Genomic DNA, 24,952 nt, shown 5'->3' with positions numbered 1-24,952 from the left:
ATTTATTAACAGAGAATGCTTACTGCTGAAATAACCATTAAAGAAGCTGCAAGAAAACTAAACAAGCTTGCAGTCCATTTACCAAAGTGCTTGCTGTTCTCAAGTGAAAAGATAACAAATAATGAGAAAATAGGTTAATCAGTATCCAGAGCATTATATATAAAACATTCAAAATATTATTAGTGTAGATCTACTGAGTCTTTCTAACCCTAGTCTTCAATATCCATACAATGCAAAATAACTGGATTTTGTTATTTTAACCACTGAGCTGGGCCTTTAAAAGGTTTTGTTGGTTGTGTTTGCTGCCTGGGGACCAAGCAGAATGAATAGTGATAAACAAGGACTAGCACCAGTCAAAACATGCATTTTTGGTCAAGGCAACCATTGTTTCCTGCAGAATCCCAAAGAGCAAAATCAGGTGAAACACAGGCTCAGGTCATCTACTTCATCAATAATCTGAGAAGTGTACAGCTCCAAAAATCAGTGAGTAGGGGACAGGTGAGCATCCTTTTTAAGCAGGAAAAGAACAGACTCACAGATAAATTAAAACACTGGCAGAACAAGTGTTTTGGCAACCTTGACTTGAACTAATGAATTTACAATGGGATTACATAACCACATTGTATGCTTTTACAAAAACATACAAGTCAATATAACAGCTGCCGAATCACATGGGATTCATGTTGTCAACCGCCCCTTCCAACAGTGCAGGGGTGAGCAAAATGTGGCCACTGGGCTAGCTCTGGCCTGCTGCCACCATTCTGCGGCTCAGTGGGAGCATGAGACAGGTTCCAAACTTGCCCCACCTCCTCACGCCACTCAAGGCAGTTGGCTAGGGGGTCCATGTGCTTTGCATACTGCAAGCCCATGGGGTGTGGGGGGTTTTCGCACTTCTCCCACCCCCAGCACACTCTTATAGCTCCCATTGGCTGGAAACCAACCAATCATGCCTGACCCAGGCCTGCAGCACTTATAGCACCCCTTCCCCGTCTGCCAAGCCCTGGGGACTTGTGGAGTGCAGAACACATTGCTTCTGCAGGCAGATGTTTGGAGCAGCATATGGGGGTGTAGCAGACAGCAAGTCTCCCTGAATATCCCACTGGGCTGTTGGTTGGGAGCCCCCTAAGTAAGCACCTCCAAGCTACAGCTTGTATCTGTCACCCCACACTCTTCCTTCCTCTAATCCTCTGCCTTGCAGCCCATCCACAGATCACAACTCAAGCCATCTGTATCCAAAGCCTCTCACACAATCTACACCCCAATCCCTGGGCCCAGCTCACAGCCCAAACTCCTGCATCCCAATGCCTGGCAACAACACTCCCAGACCCTGCACCCCTCCTACTTCCCTCCTTCATGTCAGTATCCTCTCCTGCCTTACCCATATCCTCCCCTAGATCCTGCATCAAAATCCCCTGCCCTGGTCACAATCCCCTCCTTCACCCAAACGCTCTCCCAGACCCCAGATCCCTTCCTACATCCCAATTCCCTATGTCGATCTGCCTTCTGCACCCATCCTCCATCCCAGACACCACACTCCTCCATTAATATAATGGAAGACTGTGGCCCTTGACCACTTACCAAACTCTTGGAGTAGCCTCCTATCAAAATTATTGCCCACCCCTGCAATAGTGGGTCCAATTAACAATATCTCCATAACATATGGCACATAAATTGACCTTTGCTCCCGGGTTTTAAAATGTCTTTTGTAACAGTTGCGCCTAACTTTTCTTTTTCTTAAAATTAATTGTTCATTGAAAGATGAAGAGATTCGTAAGGCTGGATTCTAGGAGGGGCTGGAGGAGACAGGTGGATTAAAAAGATAATATGGGAACCAGAACAACTGCCCCAGAGAAACAATATGAAATAAGATATGGCCTAAAGAGGCCAGTCAAAAAACAGTCACTTGTGCTATACAAACATTTATAAACATTCATCATGGCTCAACATTGCTGAGAAATTTAAAGAAGTAATTTGGTGATGTGTAATTATTTGTTCTTTTGTCTTCTATGGACTTGTGCCAGGGTAGACTTCTGCCAGACATCAGGCAGTAAGCAAAATTAGAGGAGCATAGGGGACTCACGAATAATAGAATAGATCCTGACCCTATGACTAATAGGAATTGTAATAAAATCTTTCTTGGGCAGCCATTTGTCAACCCATACCCTGGATGACACTAGCTTGGGTTTGAACAGATGACTTAAGGTGGAATGGTAGAACTAATATTGGTAGCTTTATGCCTTGTTTTGTAACTGAATATTGAGCCTTCAGGCTCTACAACATGTCCCTAGAACTTTGTGAGTCCAAAGGACAGAGAGTCGCCATGCCTCAGGGTGAGTTAGCAGGACAGCTGGCAGAATTGCACGCTAAGGTGAACACAGTCAAACCAGTTTGATTGGTCAGGATAGAGCCCTGATCTTGAAAGACCACAGAGCACGTGTATTTACATGTCTCAGTTCCCTAAAGTACAGCGTTTTTATTTTTTAAATTAACAGGGTATTTCTCATTCCTGGGAATTCTGCCTTTGCACACATCTGATTGTGGAGGATTGCAGTTATTTTATTTGAAATTTGATGGAAGTGTTGGCATTTCAACAGAGAGGGCCCCACTGATTACAGTTTTCACTATTATCAACTCTTTTATTTATATCTTCTCAGCCTTGCAATGTCTTTCTGGTCTGACCTAAGTACTTTTTACCACATAAGCATGGAATTTCACTTACTCCTGACAATCCTGATGACTCATTAATTGGGATATATCCTTAGCTCTCATTAATGCACGCCTTCCTGTAATTTGCAGACGATGAGATAAGTGTATTTTTCTTCTGCTTCTGCCTCAGCCCATGCAGCCTCTCAATGTGCCTGGAATGATTATAAGAGTTATAAGTTTTAAATAATCTTTTCCCCTTTCCTCACCCCTAATCTCTTTATGTGCATCTAGCCTCTCATTCTTTCAAGTATTTTTTTTTAATTGTAAAGGGTTACTTTTTAAGTGGGTAATCATTTCTCACCGTGGTGCCTCTGCCTACTTTAGAGGGCTGTCTCTAATTCCTTTTAATGCCCACAGAATCACCAACACCACAGGATCCACTAAACTCTTTACAATATAATGAACCCACTTATACGAACAGCTCTGAAACAATGCATTTTCTGTGCACCAAATCAAAATATGCATACCTCTCCACTCTCCCTGACTTCCAGAGCTGTTTCTAATTAACAAGCGAAAATTCCCTCTGTTCTTCATTAAAGACTAAGATTCTTTTAAAAATGATTATTTACGGTGGCAGTCCTAAGGGGCAAGCTATGCATTTAACTGCCTACAGCTCCAAATCTCTTTTAACATTATGTCAAATCTGAGTTAGGTAACTTGTTCGGTGAGTGGTGCCACATTCCTGTTCTGCCTATGGAATAAAGTAGCTGCTGTGCAACATGGCTCATTTGTTTCTAGACTATCATTACCATTAATGAGCTTTACATGTATACATAAAGGAGGGGAGACGAGACAATCACAGCTATTCAGACATAATGTTTTGTTTTCAGGGGCTGAGTTTCTGGCTTAGAAATATTCTTTTTGAGCCAAATCCTAGATGCCTGTGCAAAACTTAAGTAAACAGCTTATGTGCATGTGAGTTGTGTTGAAGTCAGGAGCACAAAGTCCTTCCACACAATGCCTGGAACTTCATCACAGCATTGAAAAGTGGCTATTACAGTTTATCTGGGATTGCAGAAGCCATGGACTCAGAAGGCAGGAGAGAGGGATGGTGTGATATAGCCTGTTGATTCTTGTAGTTATGAAGCCACTGACCAGGCCTACCTACCTCCTCAAGGCTGCCCCTCTATGCTTCATTGAGGAGAGAGAACAGAGTGCATTTCCCGTGGTGAACAGGGCGTGTAGCATCCTCAGCATGACCTCACCCCTGCCTGAGTCTCTGCCCAGTGGAGCCATGGTCCTTCTCCTGCATTTATGACTTTATATGCCTCAGGGTTCAGGTGAATTTGGCTCTTTAAGATAAATGCAAATGTGCATCTATGTCTCTTGTGAGCATGGGGAGTTCTCATTTGAAGGAAGAGCTGATACCCAGATAGCTTCTTAAAAAATTAACTACCAGGGCACAGCAAGTTAAAGTAATGGACTTCAGTAACGGGGCAGGTGAAGAACACCTTGTTAGAAGAATTGTTCAGCACTCCTTTTTATGCCCTGCAGAGGGTATGACTTCTGCTCTTGGCTCCGCTGCTGGCTCACTGTGTAGCCTAGGGCAAATCACTTCACCCCTCTGTGTCTTATTTGCCCTACCTGCAGACGGGCATATAAATACTTAATGACTGTTCATTAATAATTTCACAGCACAGAGAAGCGTTCTGCAATGGACAAATAATAAATGCAAGGCTCCAGTTGGCCATTAACAGGTAGTCCCACCCAGGAGGAGTTCCTAGCAGAGCTCTCTAGGTGCAAGTGGAGAATGCCTACAGCTGTAACCCTTAGAGCATGAGTATGCCCAATCCAGCTGCACATCATGGGCCTACCACCCCTTAATACCCTGTGGTGGGAATTGAACCACCAGGGACATCTGGAGGAAGTAGTCCTGGAGATAGCAGCACCACCAGGGCAAAGTGGGAGTGGGAGTGGGTGTGGCCACAGGTGGAAGGGGTGGGGCGTAGGTCAGCACTCTGCAGAATTTCAAAGGGACCTGGCCCTTTTCCCCTCCCATTGGTGGGCCCGTCTCTAGAGTCTGCAACTCAGCTTGGCTGCATCACACAGGCACAAGCTGGAAGTGCCTTCAGTGTTACTCACCCACCCCCACCTGTGCACCAGCAAAGCAGGTGGCACATTTTGCCCCCTAGCAAACAATCACAAATTGGGTTTGTGTCTGGATTGCGATTATATTGCACTTGGAACAGAGAGTACATGACTCATAGAGCTTTAATGTGTATCCTACGAATTTAAAAGCATCATTCATTGAACTTACAAGTGAGCTGGGTACACTAGAAGATATAAAGCTGGAGTGAGCCAAATGAGTGTGGAGTCTGTGTTTAATCCGTGCCTGCAGAGATAGGCGCAATACAGCTGGTGGGAATCACCACCAGGACAGAGCTAATTTAAAACCTGGCGCAGATGTTGTCCTTGGAGATAAGTTGATTCATTGTTTTGTCTCCTGGGTTCTCTACCTCTCCTGCTCTGCGCCAGAACAAGAAACTTGTGGGTGGTTTGGGTTACTGCATCCCACCCCTCACCCCTTCCTCACTTTCATCAGATGATTTTTTTTCTTGCTATTGAGACCTGTGGCCTGAGCTGTGAATCTTTCTTCTGGTATGCAATTATACCGGATAGCACTCAACACAAACCATAAACCAAAATTGAAAACACCCGAGTATTTGCAAGTTCTGCTTCTTGAATTAAATTATTAGAGCCCGCTGTAAAACTATAATGATTTCTGCTGTCAGAAACAATGTTTCAAACAGATGCGTATCACACAAAGCATATGTGAAAAATGTGCTATCTGCACACGAAGGTCACAGGACCCACTCAGCCTCCACATGTTAAATACGTAAACCACATGTGGAAGCATGATGTGAATTCACACTACGTTTGTCCTTTGGCAAGACAAAGAGCAGAGTCTAACAGAAGTAGAACAGACTTTATGAAAGATTAACTTTTAAAGAAGGCCTACAGTGCAGACTTCCTAACCCCTTCAATAATTCATTGCTAATGCTGCTTGAATAGGCTTTTAGTGATGGAAAAATTTTGTTGCCCTCCTTTTTAATGCCTGTTGCACCAGGAGGTTAACATTCCTCTTCTGCTACACAGCTGTTCCCTAGGTGATGATTCTGTTCTTACTGCAATGGGCTTGATTCAAATCCTACTCTCATGCTTCTGGTAGTAATGGTAGGATGCTAGCTTGCTGCACTCTGGAGGCACTCATGGCTAGCAAGGCTCCTATCTGTAAATTAAAGCTGTCTGTCCTGGGGAGAGTCCCCGAGAGAGCAATGCAAACATCACCTGCAACCTCCCCTAGATGCAATAATGCAGGGTGCAGGTGTGGTGCAATTTTACCTGCTTTCACAAGCTGAGATAAATCAAGCCCGAATGTTTTGAGCCAAGTTCTACTCTCAGGAAAACTGTTGTAAATATCCAATAACTCCTTCAAAGACAAAAGAGTTATACCAGATCTGGAATCTGACACTCAGCCCTCAGAGGAAACTGAAAACTGCCTCAGATAAGCAGCTGTGGATTCCCTTAAATGGGAGCCCCCAAATGACATAAAGGTGGCCATGCTACTTCTGTAGTCTCCAGTCCCCACTATGGCATGTTTGGAAGCTTTATTAGGTCTATGCTTGAGTGCTCTACCCCGCAAGACCACTCCAGCCCCTTGCAGCCCCATTATATTCGGGGCCTTGTCAGTGTCTGAGAAAGATTTGGGAAAATGGGTTGCAGAGCAGCCAAGTGGATTAAAGCCCCCTTTCTTGCTTCAGCTGTGTCACTGGACAATCTTGGCAAGGGGCCATATCTTCCCTTAAGGGAGAGGAAGAATAACCTCATAAACCAAGGGTTGTGAGCATGATCTTCACTGGGGCCTCAACTGCATTTCATGATAACATCTTCCAAGTATCTAGGGGCAGGTTAGGTAAACAGCAGTCAGGGATGGCGATAGGGCACTGGACTCAGTGACCTCTCTTCTAGTTCTATGATCCTATACCAAAGCAATCTGAACCTAGTTCTTCTATTATGATAACTGAGCATGGCAGACTCAGTGCATGCTGAAGGTGCTCACCACTAGTAAGTCCCCTTTCCATCAATTAAAGCTGCCTGTCGTCAGAAGAGTGCACAGGTCAGTCTTGCAAACCTTTCCCCAGGCAATGATTTCAAGAGTCTGGATCATTATCCTCTTTCCCTTCATCACTCAGGCCCTACCAAATTCACAGCTATGAAAAATATGTCGCCAGCTGTGAAATCTGGTCTTTTGTGTGCTTTTACCTGACTGTACAGATTTCACAGGGGAGACCAGCAGTTCTCAAAAGGGGGGTCCCGAAACAAAAGGGAGTTGCAGGGGGTCCCAGAGTTATTTTAGAAGGGTGGGTCATAGTACTGCTACCTTTAGTCCTGTACTGCTGGTGGTGGTGGCTTGGCCTTCAGAACTGGTCTCCAACAACCATGAATCTGATCCTGCCCTGGTCTGAAGGCAGCAGCACTGTCACCCCCCAGCAGCTGTGCAGAAGTTAAGGTAGCAGTACTACAACCAGCTATCACAACCTTCCAGCCCCCTACCCAATTCCTTTTTGGGTCAGGACCCCTACAATTACAGCACCATTAAATGTCGTATTTCAATGGCTAAAATCATGAAATGTACTATTTTTAAAACCCTATGACCATGAAACTGACCAAACTAGTGAATTTTACAGGGCCCTATTTATTACCATTCTGAATTTAACTGAACTTTTAACTGAATCTAAAAGATAGCTAGAATGGAAACGCTCACTTAAAAATAGGTGCCTGCTCCCACTAAAGAAAATGGCAAATTGCCCACTGAATTGAATGAAAACAGGTAAAGACCTTCAGAACAATGCAATTAAATTAAAAAACCTCATTTTTATACAAAGCGTGTGTGCACACACAAATACATTAATGATTATTGAAGCATTTTTCAGTTGCACATCTTGCAATGTCATCTTGCAGGAATAAATGCATTTATGAAATATTAATGGAACAACAAATGAAGTCCATAAACAATTATTAGGTTGTGACTCAAAATTTTTGTAGTTTTTAAAACTCACGTGTCTGCGGTGCAGAGAGAGAAAAAAAAGCTAAATCTTTAGCAGGCCATTATAACCTTGATAAAGATTTACAATACAAAACACGGCACCCATAATGCTTGAAGGATGATGTCACGGCTTAATTATGTTAGCATTTAGTGGATATACATCAGCTTCCCATCATCAGATATTGAGAATTTACAGTGCCCCTTCTTTGACCCTGATTTTTTTTCCAAACAACAGAAGTGGAGAAAACATATTTGAAGCAGATTTTCTCTCTGACTCTTGTGAAGAGAATTCACACAACAGGGGTTCAGTGGAGCTCTGGTTCTTGACTTATGTCTGCCACTGCTGCTTGCAAAAAGCTGTCCCCCTGTAGGAGCTGAGGATCTTCAATGAACTGGTAGTTTAAGGCCTTATGCTGAACGACTGAAATTCACAGTTTTATCATAGATTTCAGAGGAGCTTGAGGGTACTGAGTACCTCAGAGGTATATCCAGTACCAATGTCTTTTTTATCAAGGTACCGGTAGTCAGCCAGCTCCCTGCCCTCCCCCTCAGCCAGTCCCAAGGCTGGGGCTGCCAAGGTGCCAGTCCAGAATAGTGGCAAGCAGCAGTGCAGAAAAGCACTGTCCAGGACCTTGTTTCGTTGAGGCCATACTGAAGCTCTGGAAGCTGCAGATCTGCCTTTGCCACCAGCACATAGCAGTCGTCTATAGTTCTCCAGATCTGTCCTACACCCGCACGCTAATTACAGCTTAGAGAACATCACACATGCATATCCTCTGCACATCCTTGTCGGTTCTTCTCAGTAAAGAGCTCCTGCATGTGCAGCTGTGGAAATGCATGCAAGCCGATCCAGCAGGCAGCTGCTGGAGAGCCAGTCTCAATTTGTCAAAGAGACATTCAGATGTCCAGTCTTTCTGGCAGGCACAAAGAAGTTGTTTTCTTTCTGACGGCATTGCAGAATCCATTTTTGTTAAAAGGAGGATCAGAAAAGAGCAGGAACAGGAAGGCCCCATGCAATCATCAATGTTTTTTTCTTTAATTTTATTTTTCATGAGCTTTGCTACAGGCCCATGAAATTAGTCAGCTCTTATAATTGAGGAGATTAATGAAGCTTGGACATCAGACAAATGTGTCAGAATCTTTCAGGTGGTATTTTTACTTTTCATTTAAAGGAAACAGCTCTTTCTTTCCAGAAATGTTAAAAGTGACATATATGAAATGTGAGTACAGTAACCCATTGTTTTATAGCTACTTGTTCTGTAAAACTATTGTGCCTCATCTACTAAACACTTTCAGTGCCCTCTGATGTCTCCTCTGAAACACAAGCGGGCAAAGGGCAGCCACAGGAAGAGTATATCATAAAACCAGTAACTGGGATCAGCCCCTCCCATGAATTACCCCCACAGAAGTGGACTCTGTCAGACAAACCATCCATGAACAGTCCACTAACTTCATTCCATTGCTGTTGTTTGCACTCTTCCCACAGAAAAGACTGGCGGGGAAGGTCTGCCTTTAGACAAGATGGATCTCTTCAGCCCATGGCAGGTCTGGGCCTGTACCTCTGCAGCTCTTCTGGCTTCCAGTAGCCCCCAAGCTGTGGGTCAGTCCACAGAAGCCATGTTACCAGCTGCTTAAGATACCAGTATTGCTCCTTGGGAGTTGACGGGGAAATAGGAAAAGGCAATATTGAGTGGTATGGATGGGGAGGTAAAGAAAATGTGCCTCTCCCTGCCTCCTAAAGACCCATCTGAATTTGGATTGTGCTGAGATGGCCTGGGCCAATATGCTTGTTTTTTTTTTTTTAAATCAGCCTTCATTCCAAATATAGTTTTAACAGGAAAATTCTCTGTGCATTTCCACATAGGTTTATTTTCTACCGACAGAGAAACAGAATCTGTAATAACCAGGAACAAAAAACATGAATCCAAAGCAATTAACTTTCTGATTACGAAGGCCAGTTCACTACAAAGTGTATTTTACACAGCGAATTGCTGTTTGCTTTGATTTGTGATTGAAAGGAGAGATGTACTGATTCCCAGATGGCTGTTTCATTGTATAGTGAAGCAGAGAAACTCAGGCATGTAAGTTGCTTGCATATCTTTTCATTTATTCATGTAATTGTGATATATATTTCATATTCCAGAAGGAGCCAGATGGTGAAGGCTAAGCTTATGGTGCTGCCACTTTCCTATTAAACAACCATGACGGTCTGTGGGGGACGCTTCACCGTGCCAGCTGTTAACGTTTGGCCGCTTAGCATTTGCTTCCTTTGGATCACTGTGGGGTGAAAGAATTCGCAGTGCGGTATATTATCATCTTGATGTGCATGTCTAATTCCCTGTCATGCTTGCAATTGTTGTAGGTACACATCCAGAAAGCACTATCCTCTAACCTAGTGTAAGCTACATCTGATGATACGAAGATAGGATTTCACCATCACATGCTAGAAGGGATTTCCAAGGGCAGGTCTACATGGCATGGCAATGCAGATAATGGTGGTGTGATTTCCGAAGGGCAGCAATGTCTTGTGTGGTGACTGGTTTGTGTACTCTGCTACCACACACTAAATTTCCCAATATAATTTTAAAACTGACTAGAGAATGTTAGTGAGTGCTAGCAGGGTTTATATGAGCCAGTTAGCATCCAACATATTGCTGTGCTTTGGAGATTGCACCTTGGTAGTGCACTTTGCCACATCATGCAGACGAGCCCTAATAAATAAAGCATTGTGCAGGAAAGATTCCAACTCACATTTTCAGCAAAGTTCATGAGAACTATTCCTGCTCTCATGTCTAACAATAATGGGAGTGGTGCATGTAATTCCACCCACACCACCAAATTAACTAAAAAGATTTATTTTCAAGCAGTGAAACTGCTGTTTTCTGGTACCCACAGCAGTACCGTCTGCCAGTATCCTGGGAGGGTTTATTTCCCTAAGGCCTACACCATATGTCTTGTTTGGACGATGTTTAAACCTTCCCCCCATGTATGTTCATCCTGTGAATTTTTATTGTTCTTTTAATTATCTACACATATATATTAATTCCAGAAAGTACAAACAGGCTCCACTGTCATTTCTCCACCACACTTTGTTTTATAACATCACTCATGAATGTGAGTTACAAGTTTCCAGGCTGACATGCAGTTGATCTAAATTTGTGGGACAACAACATTCAGATATCTGCTTTCAATTTGTGTGCATGTTTTTTCCCTGTTATTTTCTTTTTATGGTAGTATTAATTGTTACCAGAAGTCTCTACAAAATGACTAAAGAGGCAAACTATGGAATGTAGCAGATGAGAAATTGTTGTTTTGCTTGTTGATAAATGAAATGTGTTCACTCAGATTATTTGCCACTGTTGAGTATGCCCACAAAAACATGGATATTCTGGTTCTGGACACAGAGATGCTGAAGGTATTTTACCCACTGGCACACAGAAAAGTCAGATACTGATTCCTTCACAGATCTACAGGGCAGAACATATATATCTATAATTTCCAGAAGCTCTGGAGAACTGTCTCAAATTACTGAGTGATGTCTGGTATGATGACATCAACTGTGGTCATTCTGACTGATGCAACAGTCCTTATTAAATTATGCATATTTGATGATGGTGAGATATTAAACCTGCCTGAGCTGCAGCTCTGTTTTAAAGAAAAAGGCTACTAGTTTTATTCAATGTCCATCCTGCCTATCTGAATATGATTGACCAAAATGACCTGAAATAACACTTTTTGAAGATAATAGGAGTATTTCCATTGGCTTTGGTTGGTGCTGAATCAAATCCAAAGCTATCTTGGGGGCACTGGGAACGGGCCTCCCAAAGAATTTCAGGTAGCACCCCTATGGTATTATTAACTGGGAGTCTTTCACTGGGATTCTCCAGATGGAAATTACCTGTGGAGGGCCCAAAGCTGAGACTACTATCATTGAGCCCTCTTCAGGGAGCTCAGCACTGGGAGCCATGTTTCCTCTATTTTTTCGCCTCCATGGCTGGAATAAATTTTGTCATGTGCACCAAGACAAGAGCAGATGTCCACCACCAATAGAAACATATGATGTTCACTGTGGATGACTGTGGGCGTTCTGCTAATCAGTAGGGCGGCACCTGAATCTCTCCTGGGCGGCCACCCAAAGGCTTAGCTTACAGGGAACACTGATTATGAGTCTTTCTAGATGTTCAAGTCATTATTAAATAAGAAAGATCACAAGATATTCACATTTTGACACCTCCCTGTGTTATGTTAGTTTAAACCACTGCCTATTTGGACTATATTTCTCTCTCTAATGTACTCAAATCCAATATATTTTAAGGCATTGCCCACAACTGAATCTCATCACCTTTGCCTATCTTTGCACCATGTCTGAAGGCTTGGGCTAGACCTAGAATGGATGCTTAGCAGAACTGCCTCCATTCCTTCCCCCCACCCCCCGCCAAAATTCTTAGTGTCATTATCTGAATTACCTTATAATGCCAGTGATACTGCCAGGCTCAAACATTTGGAATCATGGTCATAGAGTTATGGAGTCCGGTCAATTTGGCCCGTCGCTATCGCTACCCAAACCACTGGACTCTCATAGAGAGTGGCAACTCTAGCTAGTATAAATTCTTAATACAATATATATATAATAAATTTAATATAATTTATGTAAATTATAATGTACCGTGTATCATCCCCAGTACATGCCCATGAGAGGCTTGTGGCAATTTTTAAAGTGGCAGAACACACATATATATTTTTTCCGTCCATGGCTGGAATAAATTTTGTCATATGCACCAAGACAATTTGTGTTCTGCCACTTTAAAAATTGCCACAAGCCTCTCATGGGCATGTACTGGGGATGATATGTGGACACTGCTAGCCTATCTTGGAATCAGTGAAATGTAGCCCATGGTTTCAGCTCAGCAGACTTCACAGGATTCTGATGGGAAAGGGATGCCAGAACTTATACTTTTGATCAGTAAAGGGAAGAATGAATCCACCAAAAAGGGCAGCTGGAAAGTCAGTACACAAGGTAAATTTCAATAATGTGTTTACTGGGAAATTCCTCCTGGACAAAGTCAAAAGGATTTGAGCTTTCATTTTATGTCACACAATGCTCATTGAATATAGCTTTGGCAGTAGTACACTGCAAATGCACATTGTTCCCTAACATAACACCATTCAATGTCTATGCACAGAGGCTATTTGCTTCAGGAATAGAAATCCAGGACAAAACTCAATCACCTTCAGCCCATCCTTTCTTCTATATAACACAGTCTTCTTCTTGTCAATCACTGACTTTTCCAGAAGCCTCAGCTTCTCTTCTAATGTTATTTGTTTAGGATAGGTAGTCTGCTAGGCCCATTCCAGGCTATCAAGAAGGGCTAGATTTGGTCCCAAGCTGCTCACAGTCCAAGGACAGGCAGGCAAGTAGACACAGTCAAGGGGAAAAAAACCAACCTTTTTTACACACATCTTGTAGATTCAACGCTAGCAACATGGTAGAACAGGATCCTAAGGTGAACTTAACTGTAAACAAAATAGGAACATTGAAGATGAATTTAAAATCACAGTACTACAGGTAGAAGAGAAGTAGGGGTCTCTTGGCATTGCTGTTTCTGTAGATGCCATCTTGGTGCTGTCATTGACTGATGGATGGCCAGATTGTGATACAAGATATATTGTAAAGGGTGAGTCTAAAAACATTTATGATTGGGTGAAGAGAGTATTGTGTATGCAGATAGAAAGCAGTTACCTAATTATTCACTTTATTATTTGTTAAAGTGCCAACAAACTCATTTGAGTGGCATAAACTGCAAATGAAGACAGACACTCCCCCGATTACAGTTTGAAAGACAAAAATAGAGTAGGTGGAATTTTCTGAGGCGGGAATAATTTCTATACCTATATACCATTCATATAAGCCTTTTATAGAGAATGGGAAATCCACTTCTGGTGGTCAAATTTTGGGAATATACCTATCTCAAAGAGCTGGAAGAGACCTTCAGAGGTCATCAAGTCCAGTCCCCTGCACTCACAGCACAACCTATCACCATCCCTGACAGATTTTTTTTTCTTAATCTATTTGCCCCAGATCCCTAAATGGCCCCCTTCAAGGGCTGAACTCAGAACCCTGAGTTTAGCAGGCCATTGCCCAAACCACTGAGCTATAAGAAGGAACCTGATTTAGCTACAGACAGCATTCATACACTTGTCATAATTGCGAAATGTTTTTAAAAAATATGGACCTTTGCAGTTTGAGGAATTATAATTTACCACAATACCTGTAGTGTTTCCCATTCTAAATACAGGAAGTACAGCAAAACCACAGTAAAAGTAAATATTGAACTTCAGTAAATGTAAACATTTCTTAATAGTGCTCACCATAAGTGCATTTTAACATGGGGAATCTACATTCTGGATGTACTGTTTCTTTAAAGAGACAGCACAGGTTAGATCAGGAAAAAAAGACATCTGTTTCAATAATAAGATAACAAGTCCAGGATAATATTACATATCATAAGGCTGATAATTGTCTACATTCCATCTGTAAGTCTTCTGAACCTTTAAAGACCTGTTAGTTTTTTAAATATATTTGATAGAACTATAGAAAAGCAAACATGAACAGAGGAACTGCAGCTTGAAAAGCAGGATCATGAATATTAATTCAGGAAATCAACACAATAGATGTACAGTGAACACTGTTTATGAAAAAGGTAATAAATCACTGAAGTGCCAGAAAAAGCAAGAGCAAAAGCAATAATGGCATGATTCACATATGTAAATGAAAACAATGTGGTAAGGAAAAGTAAAGAGACGCCATTAAAAGTGTCCAGTTTTAGTACTTTTTACAATTCCTATGTCTCTTGCAATGTGCCATTTTAGAAAACCTGAGATCACAGACAATCTCTGAATGTAGATCAGGTTTTATCAAAGACTCTTGCTTTGTCTGTATGTTGAACAGAAAGCCATATTTTAACAAATGCAGAAATAATGAGGGTTTCACCCAATGTAAGCACAAAAAGATACACTCCACTCTAATATTTCAAAGCATTAGAGTTCACCACTGAAACTGCACTGATGTGACACAGAATTCCTATATACTGTTGCCAGGGTTTATGAAAACACAAAGCTCAGTCACATGTCTTCTTTCCTTTTATTCCAAAATAAAGCAAAAAAATTCTAATTTGCAGTTGGTCTTTGACTAACTTTGCATCATCCTGTAAAGATCTCAATGGTATGTAAGAATTAGCACTAATTTCTATGCTACAAAAGCCTCTATTTTAAAGAAAGCTATATTCTCACTCACTTTGATGCATAACCCGATGCCATGTAGCTTTATTAGAGGCTGAGATGCAGACATTTTTAAACTTTTACTTTAGATGTACAGAAGTTACATATCAGTACAAAACATGAAAGTGGTGTTGCTCAATTAAAATCTGACTACCTTTTTAGCATCAACATATGGATGTCCAGCAGATAATGTAAACACAAAATAACCAAAACTAAACTCCTGAATTTCTCCCAATCCCTGGCCTTCTTCCCATTTTTGGTATCCCGCCTTCACCATGGCAGCTGGACCCATAACCCAAGTGTCATTTTTGACACATCCTTCTACCTAGACCTACGCATCCAGGCCATGTCTAAATCTTGCCATGTCCTCTCCAAGTTCTGGCCTTTTTTCTTTATCCAGACCACCAAAACCTTTGCCCAGGAGGCCCATTTCTTACTTCACAATTTGACTACTGTAACTTCCTGAGTTCCGTGCCATTAATCCTGTTTCGCTCAAATCCATTCAAAATATTGCAGCTTAGCAATATTCTTAGCTCATGGCTTTGACAATACAGGTTGAACTTCTCAAATCTGGCACCGGTGGCACGTGACTGGTGTTGAACAAGAGAATTTTCCAGACAATGGGAAGTCATATTGTCTTGCAACATTATCAACACTTTCACTGCTTACTGGGCCCTTAGAAGATCTGAGGGTAAATTACGGTAAAATAACACTGCAGAACACTATATCAGAGAGGTAGCTGTGTTAGTCTGTATCTTCAAAAACAACAAGAAGTCCTGTGGCACCTTGTAGACTAACAGATATTTTAGTCTATAAGGTGCCACAGGACTTCTCATTGCAGAACACTGGGAGCCAGGACTGGTGGCTGGAAACAAAGTTTATAGGACCATGGGAAAATTGGCCACATCCATGATAAGTGGCCATCCAGATAACTAAAATCATGCTGGGTTGCAGATATTGCTGGGTGAGACAGTCCTGGATTAGATGTTCAACCTGTATTACCCTCCTTTTTGTATTCATGCATTGGCTGTTTTTCTGTACCTGCTGGGTGACCTTGGGCAAGTCATTTCATTTGTCTATGGCTCAGTTTCCCTGTCCATAAAGTTGGTATAATGTTACTGACCTCATTTGTAAAGTGCTTGAGACCTATTGATAAAACATGTTATAGGTGTTAATATGATCAAATATAAACTTCTCCCTTTTGCCATCAAGGCCCTTTATGATTTAATCCCCTACTAATTCTCTCATTGGTATATTAATTCATCATGTTATCAGTTGCTGGCTAGCCTCTGCCAATCTTCCTAGCCGTCATTGCTCACCATAATTCAGCTTTTCCTATAAACTTCTCCATAACATCCTGTCCACCTTGGAATGTGTGTAACAAATGCCACCTCACCATCACTTGTCCTTCAGATCCCTACTTAAAACTTACCTCTACCACAATGTTACTGCCAGCTACCAATGACTAGGCAGGTGATGACCTAGGACTAAAGCTCATTTTTCTAATACAGGTTGAACCTCTCTAATCCAGAACTCTCTAGACCAGCAAACTTCATAATCTAGCATGATTTTAGTTAGCCGGACAACCATTTTTTGTGGGTGTGGCCAAGTTTCCTGTGGTCCCCTAGAGTTTTACAACCACCAGTTCTGGCTCTCAGTGTTCTGTGCTGTTGTTGTTTAGCTGTAATTTACCTCTAAATGTCTTCTAAGAGCTCAGTGGAAGAGGTGGTAATGTGCTAAACTATATTGACCTCCCATCATCCAGCAAATTCTCTTGTCTGGCATTGGTCAGGTCCCAAGGGTGCTGGATAAGAGATGTTCAACCTGTGTATATTTATTTTATTATCTCCTTTTTCATCACTTTCCTCTCCCAGATTCTTGTTTGTTTAATCTACTTGGTGCATTTTTGTTCTAACCTATATTGTATGTTCTTTGTGAGGAGATTGTTTTTTAACTTGTTTTCCACCATGTCTAGCATAGGGGTCAGCAACCAAAATAACAAGAAGAGACTTTTTTTTCCAATTTAGTTAAAAACTCAATAACTCTAGAGCTGCAATACATGTGAATTTGAGATGGTCCTTAATAAAAAACATCAAACCATACTTTGTGTAGACCTTATTTTAAGAAGTGCGCACACAGTGATTTGTAATGTGGTACATGTTTACTGCAGGATGTTAACAAACTTTTTACATAATTTATTTCCTCACACTTTACATGTGTGTTTGTACCACTGTCTTCCTGACTTTCATTCCCGAAACTTCTCTCTCTCTGAGGACACTAGGGGGAGTTATCCAACATTTTGAGACCCCATATCATTTGCTCTTAAGATATGATTTTTTTTCCCATTTTGGGGCTTTTAGATGGTCATTGTTTATTGAAAATAATCAGGGGGACTTTTCTCTTTAAACTTTGCAATTATAGTGTCAAGAGCCACAAAGAATTCCTTAAAGTGCTGCAGGTTGCAGACCCCCAGCCTAGCACAATTAGCTACCAAGTACCCAAGTGAGTCCCGTACGGCTCACGATGGAAATAAGCAGTAATTCCCAATTTCTCGACTGTGGTGTCTGGACTTGTGATCTAAGGATAGCTGGCTGACCACACTGTGTTAAATGTCCTCGTTTTCCATTAATAAACCACACTAAATAGCTTCCTAGAACCCAGGCAGCCAAGAGGATTGTTGAGCCCCTGGGTGAGGGGGATAGAGCCACACAGCTGGCAGCATGTCATCAGTGCTTCCTAGACAGTGTGCTGTGCCTCCCATCCCAGCTGAACATCAGAGCCAGACAGAGCACATAGTCCAGGGCTCTGGAGCTCACTACCTGGTGCTCTGACAGTGGCTGGAAGTCCAGGCCCTTTAGAATCACTGGGCCCTGGGGCAAATACCTGCTTTAGCTCCATCCCCATTGATGGAGCTGCCTAGAACTAATAATAAATTAGTGTAGTTGCTACAGGGATGACCAGTGATAGGACATAAAGTGACCCATGTGATCATGAATGGAGCGAATGCTGCTCCCGGGAGACTCTCTCTGTGAAAATACCCACACTTTAGAAATGACTGAGGATCACTGGTATAGGTTATATCACAACAGGAGACACCAAGTCTAAAAAATGATAGACAGCCGGGCAACATCTACATGACAGTGTTTCCAAAACCGGAGTTTTGTCAACAAAACTCACCACACCTTCATACGCAAAATGTTCCTGGTAACAGGAAAAGATTTTAAAAGAGTGCATTGACACGCATACCTCCCAGCTGTGCCAAAATCTGACTGATACTGCAGCAATATGAAGCTTACACCAGGACCTTGTCTACACGAGAAGCATCTGTCAGAAGTTGATGAATAACACCTTTGTCAACAGTTTCTGTTGGCAAAAAAGCCATGTAGGTGCTCCAGGGGGGCCCTCTGTCGACAGACAGGGCTTCCAGTTCATCAAGCAGCCCTGTGTGCTGTGCTTCAAGTTAGCCATTCTGTCAAGAGACCAGCTGGGCAGTCTGGCCATTCTCTGTCCACAGAGAAGATTGCTCTTTCAATCTGCTTTTGTGTGTGAACATGATCTGTTGACAGAAGTTTTGCTGAGAAATCACTTCCGACAGTCACTCCTGTCAACAGATGCTTCCCCCTAATACCACCTTCTTTTCTCTTCTCCCAATAATTCACCTCCTTTTCCAGTATGCTATGCCTTCCACCATGCCCTGGGCTTTGTTAAAGACATTTTCACAATGTTCCAATGAGAGAAGCTTAAGAACAGGATAAAAATCCCACAAGTTAACAATCAAACCTACAGTTCAAAATGAACTATCACTGAGCCTGGGGAAATTGCATCATCAGATTAATTAGTTCTCTAAGGTATTGTTACATTATTGTTTTTATTTTTTATATGAGCTACTGAATGGAAATGCATTATAAGCTATAAATGAAATACACTTGGTGAATGCAAACAGGATGTGCTTTTTCAAGAAAGCTTTTACTGTATGAAAACTAGCCAATTAACGTAGCTGTTCAGTAAATTGAACTGGAAAGATAAAAAGCCATTATGCCCCAAGTGATACTGCTAACTTCATCATTAGGAGTAGTTATTATATGCAGCGTGAACAATACTCACTTGATGCCTTCTGCCAGCACTGTGTTCTGATGGCTGACCAGAACACCCAAAGCAAGACATGGCAGTCCCAAGACTGATGGAGGTAAGATGGTCAAGGCTGAAGCCCCTGAGAACTGCTAGCAAACAAAGCACTGGATATAAACTTCCCACAAATCCCTGGATATAAAATTTTAGCTTCCCTGGACCATACTGCAGGGGGGAGTCATGCAAAATTCAACTCCCTGCTCTCACTTGACAACCAAATATTGCCACTAGAGTGGCTGTATGATGGTGCTAAGAGAATACAGTTTGCATCCATCTGTGATGCCAAAGTGAGTCAGGCCCACTGTAAACATGTGCACTAAACCTTCATGCACAGCACTTATAGTCTCTTGAGGAACACTTAGAAAAGTTACACTGTAAGACCACATCTACACTAGCCCCTTCCTTTCAGAAGGGGCATGTTAATGACGCATGGTGGCAGATGCTAATGGGGTGCTTCCGTGAATATGCAGCTCCTTATTAGCTTAATGGCAGCCACACACATGCCATTCGAAAGTACTGGTTTTGAAACATATGCTGCCTGTGTAGCTGGGGGCCTTTTGGAAGGACCCCCGGATTCCAAAAGCCCCTTCTTCCAAAAACCAAATGGGAAGAAGGGGCTTTCGAAGTCCAAGGGTCCTTTTGAAAGACCCCTGTGTACATGGGCAGTGCATTCCAAAAGCAGCACTTTCCGATCACATGTGGCCACCACTATGCTACTGAAGTGCTGCATATTCATGGAAGCACCTCATTACCATCCACCAAAAGCCCTCATTACCATGGCCTTTCCAAAAGGAGAGAGCTAGTGTAGACACCGCCTAAGATTCTGTGTGTTTTTACTGTTTCGTCTAACCCTGGCTCCTTCTGTGGGCTTGGGTGAGATGAAGTGCGTCTTACCCATGAAAGCTCATTACCAAATAAATAAAATTGTTTGTCTTTAAAGTGCTTCAGGACTGCTTCTTTTTTGTTCATTTTCAGAGCTGCTGGAACCAGGGGGGTTGTGTGTGCTACTGCCAATCTGCCCCTCTCTCCCCCTGCTTGAAACAGAAATAAATCAAATATATGCTTTCTACCTTCACAACCTTTACTATAATTTTTTTCCAACACTCCTGTATATCTCACTTTCTCATTTATAAAACAGAAACGGCAAAACTTACTCTTAGAGCTCTCAGGAAGCTGGTTTGATGTTGAAATGTTTAGTCCATATGCAGCCTATTATCATCATCAAATCCATATTCAAATGATTAAACATCAAATAAATATATGAATAAATTAAATATCATCCCACCCACATCCTTGTTTTTTTAGCGGCTAGAAAGGACTGCACTTGATAGACTAGCTGACTAATTCAAATATGGTGGTTAGAAATTTCCCAAAAGCAATGAACACTTGGGACATGAATTCAGGCTTCTTTGAGTCTGCGGGGGGTGGGAAGGGCATCTGGAAGGGATTGCTCAGGAGTCACATCTCAATTTAACTTCCTATCTTTGGGCAACTGCAGACTGTGAGTGAGCAGAGCTGGCAGAAGAGTGGAGGAGGAGGCAAATATCAGATGCAAGAAGCAGCATTTTTAGTAATGCTGACCAGTAGTGATGCTACTGAATAGCTGAGTGATGTTTGGCAGAAGCCCATGAGAAGAATGGTGAGCGTTGTTGGCTGCTGGACCAAAGATATGCTGGTTAAGGCAGACAGGTTAAGCATGAAAAGACAATGAAAGACATACACAGGAGCCTGGCAGCAGCAATAATAATAATAATAATAATAATGATGATGATGATATAAGAAATCAGAAACTCAGAAGCAGCACTGCTGAGTTCAAGTCTCTCTTTGGGAGATTACTGCTTAGAAGGATGCTGCAGGATGTTCTCATGCCCCAGCAAGGGGCTACACAATAGTCAAAGGCAGACATGGGGGTTAAAGGTAAAGAAGTGCAGAGCTTTTTCCACACTTGAAACACAGGGGACTATATAGCAGAAGTCATGTTTTCGTACCAGCCCAGTGAGAGAAGGCAGAGATGTAAAATGTTTCTTTGTTAGTTTGCGCTCAAAGCTCTTATTTTACTAAATTTTCAGAAAAAGATTTCAAAACAGAGGTTTTAAGGACTTTACTTGCCCAACCCATGTCACTCTCTTGTCATTCACTTATTCTTTCTAACGTTAGCCAGACAAAAGTGTGGGCTGTGGTTAAGGAGTATAATCAATGCCTTAACGCACACAGGAGAACTTCATTAGTCTCGTATTTGTTTCCCTTGTGTTACGTGTTCCACAGACACCCACTTCTCACTCACCATAAATTTACAAACTGCACATCCACCACAGTGGGTGAGCATAGTCAGTCTTGTACAGCTACAAATTAAACTTTTATTGGCATGACTATTTTCCAACTGAGCAAAGCAATTACTAAGTAAATTGAGAACTGTCTGTGTACCACTTTAGCATTAACTTGGTAGCTGCCTCCCACTGTGCTGGTGCTTCTTTTCCTCCTCTCCCTGCTTTCTACGCTTCCAGAAACAAAGTCGACAGCTGTGGCCAAAGGCAGTCAAGTTTGGCAGTTGTAGTGCTCAGATGACAAACTCTGGCATATCTCTTTCCAATAGTAGCAGTGACATCTGGATCTCTTGATGGCCCTATGGTTTATTTATTGGCTAGATTCCTTACAAGCAGCTGTGGAACTGTCTCTCATGCTTTCTCAAGGCTGGGCCATGGCGGGAGTGACAGGGTTACCTCGCCTGCTCTGATTATGGGAATCTGTAAAGTATACATCCAGTCATTCGGTGGGCAATAATTTCTGATGGTGGGGGGCACTTCAGGAATTTGGTAAGTAGCCACAGTCTTCCATGGTATCAATGGAGCAAGTGCAGGGATTGGGATGGAGGCTGGGTGAAGAAGGCATCGTGATGTAGGGGCTTGGGGTGCAGGAGGAGGTGAGGAGTCTGGGAGGATATTTGAGTGAAGAAGAGGATTGTGACCTGGGGGACAAGATTGGGGTGCCAGAGGGGTATCCAGGAGAGGATATGAGTATGGGTGCAGGAGAGGATTCTGGCCTGACGGAGGAGTATAGGAGGGGGGTGTAGGTTCTGGGAGGGGGTTGTTACCTGGGGTGGGGATTGGGGTGTAGATTCTGGGAGGGGCTATAGGCTCAGGATCAGTGGTGCTGAGGGTTTGGGTTGTGACCTGCGCCAGCAGTGTGGAGGGGGAGGGGGCAGATGATGGGTGGCGAGGGAGAGGGTGGGGTGCCAGGTGCAGGCTCTGGCTTGGATGAGCTTGCCGCGGTGGCTCTCAGCCAACAGCCCAGAGGGACCCTTGGTCAGGCTCCTTTTGTGCAAATCTATCAGTGCTGTCAGTGGCCTTGCATGCTGCTCAAACTGTCTGGCTGCAGGAGCTATGTGCTCTGCACACTGCAAGCCTGGGGGAGGGAGGTGTGATGTCTGCACCGCAAGCACAGCTCAGGCAGCTCCTGTTTTCGGTTTACAGCCAATGGGAGCTATGAGATGCTGCTGGAGGGTGGGGGAAGTGGCATGCAGAGCACATGGCCCCTGCTCTGAGCAGCATGCAGTGGCGAAGCACATAGGGAGCCTACTCAAGGCTACTCCTGGGCTGCAGGACAGTGGCAGCAGGCCAGATCCAACAACTTGGTGGGCTGGATCGAGCCCACAGGGCGCATTTCCCCCACGGCCACCCAGCCTAGTCAGTCTCCCATCCCAGTAACATTCTAGGTAATCAAAATAACGTTTCTGCTTGGTTCCCTGTCATTCCAGGATAATCTGTTCTCTGCCCTTTAGATACATAGGCCACTTATGCACCTCTCTATGATTACAAGAAGAATTTCAGCTGCCCCAGGAGACTGCTTAATCATACTTTGGTTGTTCAGCCTAGGGCTGCTAAAGCAGCTTCTCTTGAAACCAAATCCTTACACTAATATGTCAGATTGAAAATCTGTCCACTCAAAGCCTGACAATTGCCCATTTTGGTGATGCAGGAGATAAGAGTGCTTAGACGTACTGCACCTCAGGTCTATTGAGAGCTGGAGGAATATATGAGATATGGTGGTGCCACTTTAAGAGCAATTCCTACCAAATGTATATAGAATCAGAGAAATGTGTGGCCAGCAGTTATGTACTCCATGATCCCATGCTGAGGCAGGACCAACCCCAATAAATGTTCTATACATTGGTTTGTATAGATTCTAGTAGATGTATGTAAGTGCAACAGGGACAGGTATGTGAAACACACTATAAAGTGAGTCAGACTGAAACAAGGGGCACGAATTCTGATGAGCATGCTAGTCACAGTGAAATCTGGGGTCTCACTGAAATGCTTGAATTGGGAAGACTGAGTACAGTACAGGGGATAGTTGGGATATAACAGAAAAAAGTATGTTGGGAGGAAACACAAGGGAAGGATTTGTGGTGATGAGCCCAGAAGAGGCAAAGAAGAGATCTTGGCCTTGGAGCAGACAGATGGGCCTTATATTACTCTGTTCTAAGCAATTTCTCATGAAAAAGTAATAATTTTTCTTGACAGAACTTTTCTGCATACATTAGTCCCTACATTTTCAAAGGGTTGCGAGACAATTTAGCTACAACTATTATAAAGCCAGAGAGAGACCACTGACTAAAGCCCCACACCATGCTTTAGGAATGTAAAGATAAAATGCTTTATCTTTTAAGCACCGAGAACTTTATTACACTCTTTGGGTCCTACAAGTTATACTCCTCAGTAATAATTTGGTGAATCCAGAAATATAGTCATGACCTCAAAAGATATTTTATAAAAGGGAAAATATCTGATCATTAGATGAAACTTAGAGTCAAAAAAGTCTGAGAAAACTATAAGGTTTACTAATGCTAGAATCTAGACTTAGAAGTCTACACAAATATAAATTATTAGCACCATAGTGCATCACATATCATAACATACATTAATAATATATTACTCAGTGAAATGCTAAGTGTGATTTTTAATACCACATGACAGATTGTCTAATGTATGAACTATCTATTAAATTTAAGTGACTCTGTTTCTTATTTCCTGTATCATATATTAAAGTCTCCTGTTGTGTGAATCCCCTAATCTTTCATTTATTAACAATATTAGTCTCTTTTTCTATTATTACTCCAAATATTCTTTCCTTTCTTTTTTTCTTTTATTTTCATTTCTTGTAACTTAACTTTTCCCAATAAAAATATGTAGGGATTAAAACCACATGTTCTCTCTCTCTCTCTCTCTCTCTCTGTCTCTCTCTGTATAGCATATAGTACATTACATGTATATATTATATTCAGCTATCTCATTTTTGGTATTCCAAAAATTATGCAGAATAATCATAATACAAATATTGTCTATCACCTGCAGTAGAAAAAATATGTTAGAATTTCTCTTTGTATTTCTTTCCCTTTACTGGTTTTACTACCTGGTAATTAGTATCATGTGTAATTCAGATCTAGATTATCCTACGTACAAGTTTTGTTGATTGCCAGCTACTTAGGGCAAACATTTATAAACATACCTACAGGGATCAAAATTTCCTAGATGTCTGCTCAACTGAAATCCAGTTCAAAAAGTATAAGGCAAGCATTAAAAAATGTAACTCTCCTAATAATTATATTTCCTTTCTGGAAATGTAAATACCCATAATCAAAACTATACATAATTGCCAGTTAGAGCCTTAATTGCATACATTTGTGTTCATTATATAGACACACTAGTCCTTTTATAGCATGGTTTGCTTTGGTGGGTCCATATGTAACATGATTTTTAACTTACTTTTCTGAAATGATGAGCAGCATTCATAAAG

Source organism: Carettochelys insculpta, chromosome 2 (genome assembly GCF_033958435.1).
Source record: "Carettochelys insculpta isolate YL-2023 chromosome 2, ASM3395843v1, whole genome shotgun sequence".
Lineage (NCBI taxonomy): Eukaryota > Metazoa > Chordata > Testudines > Carettochelyidae > Carettochelys > Carettochelys insculpta.
This window is presented reverse-complemented; position numbering follows the sequence as displayed.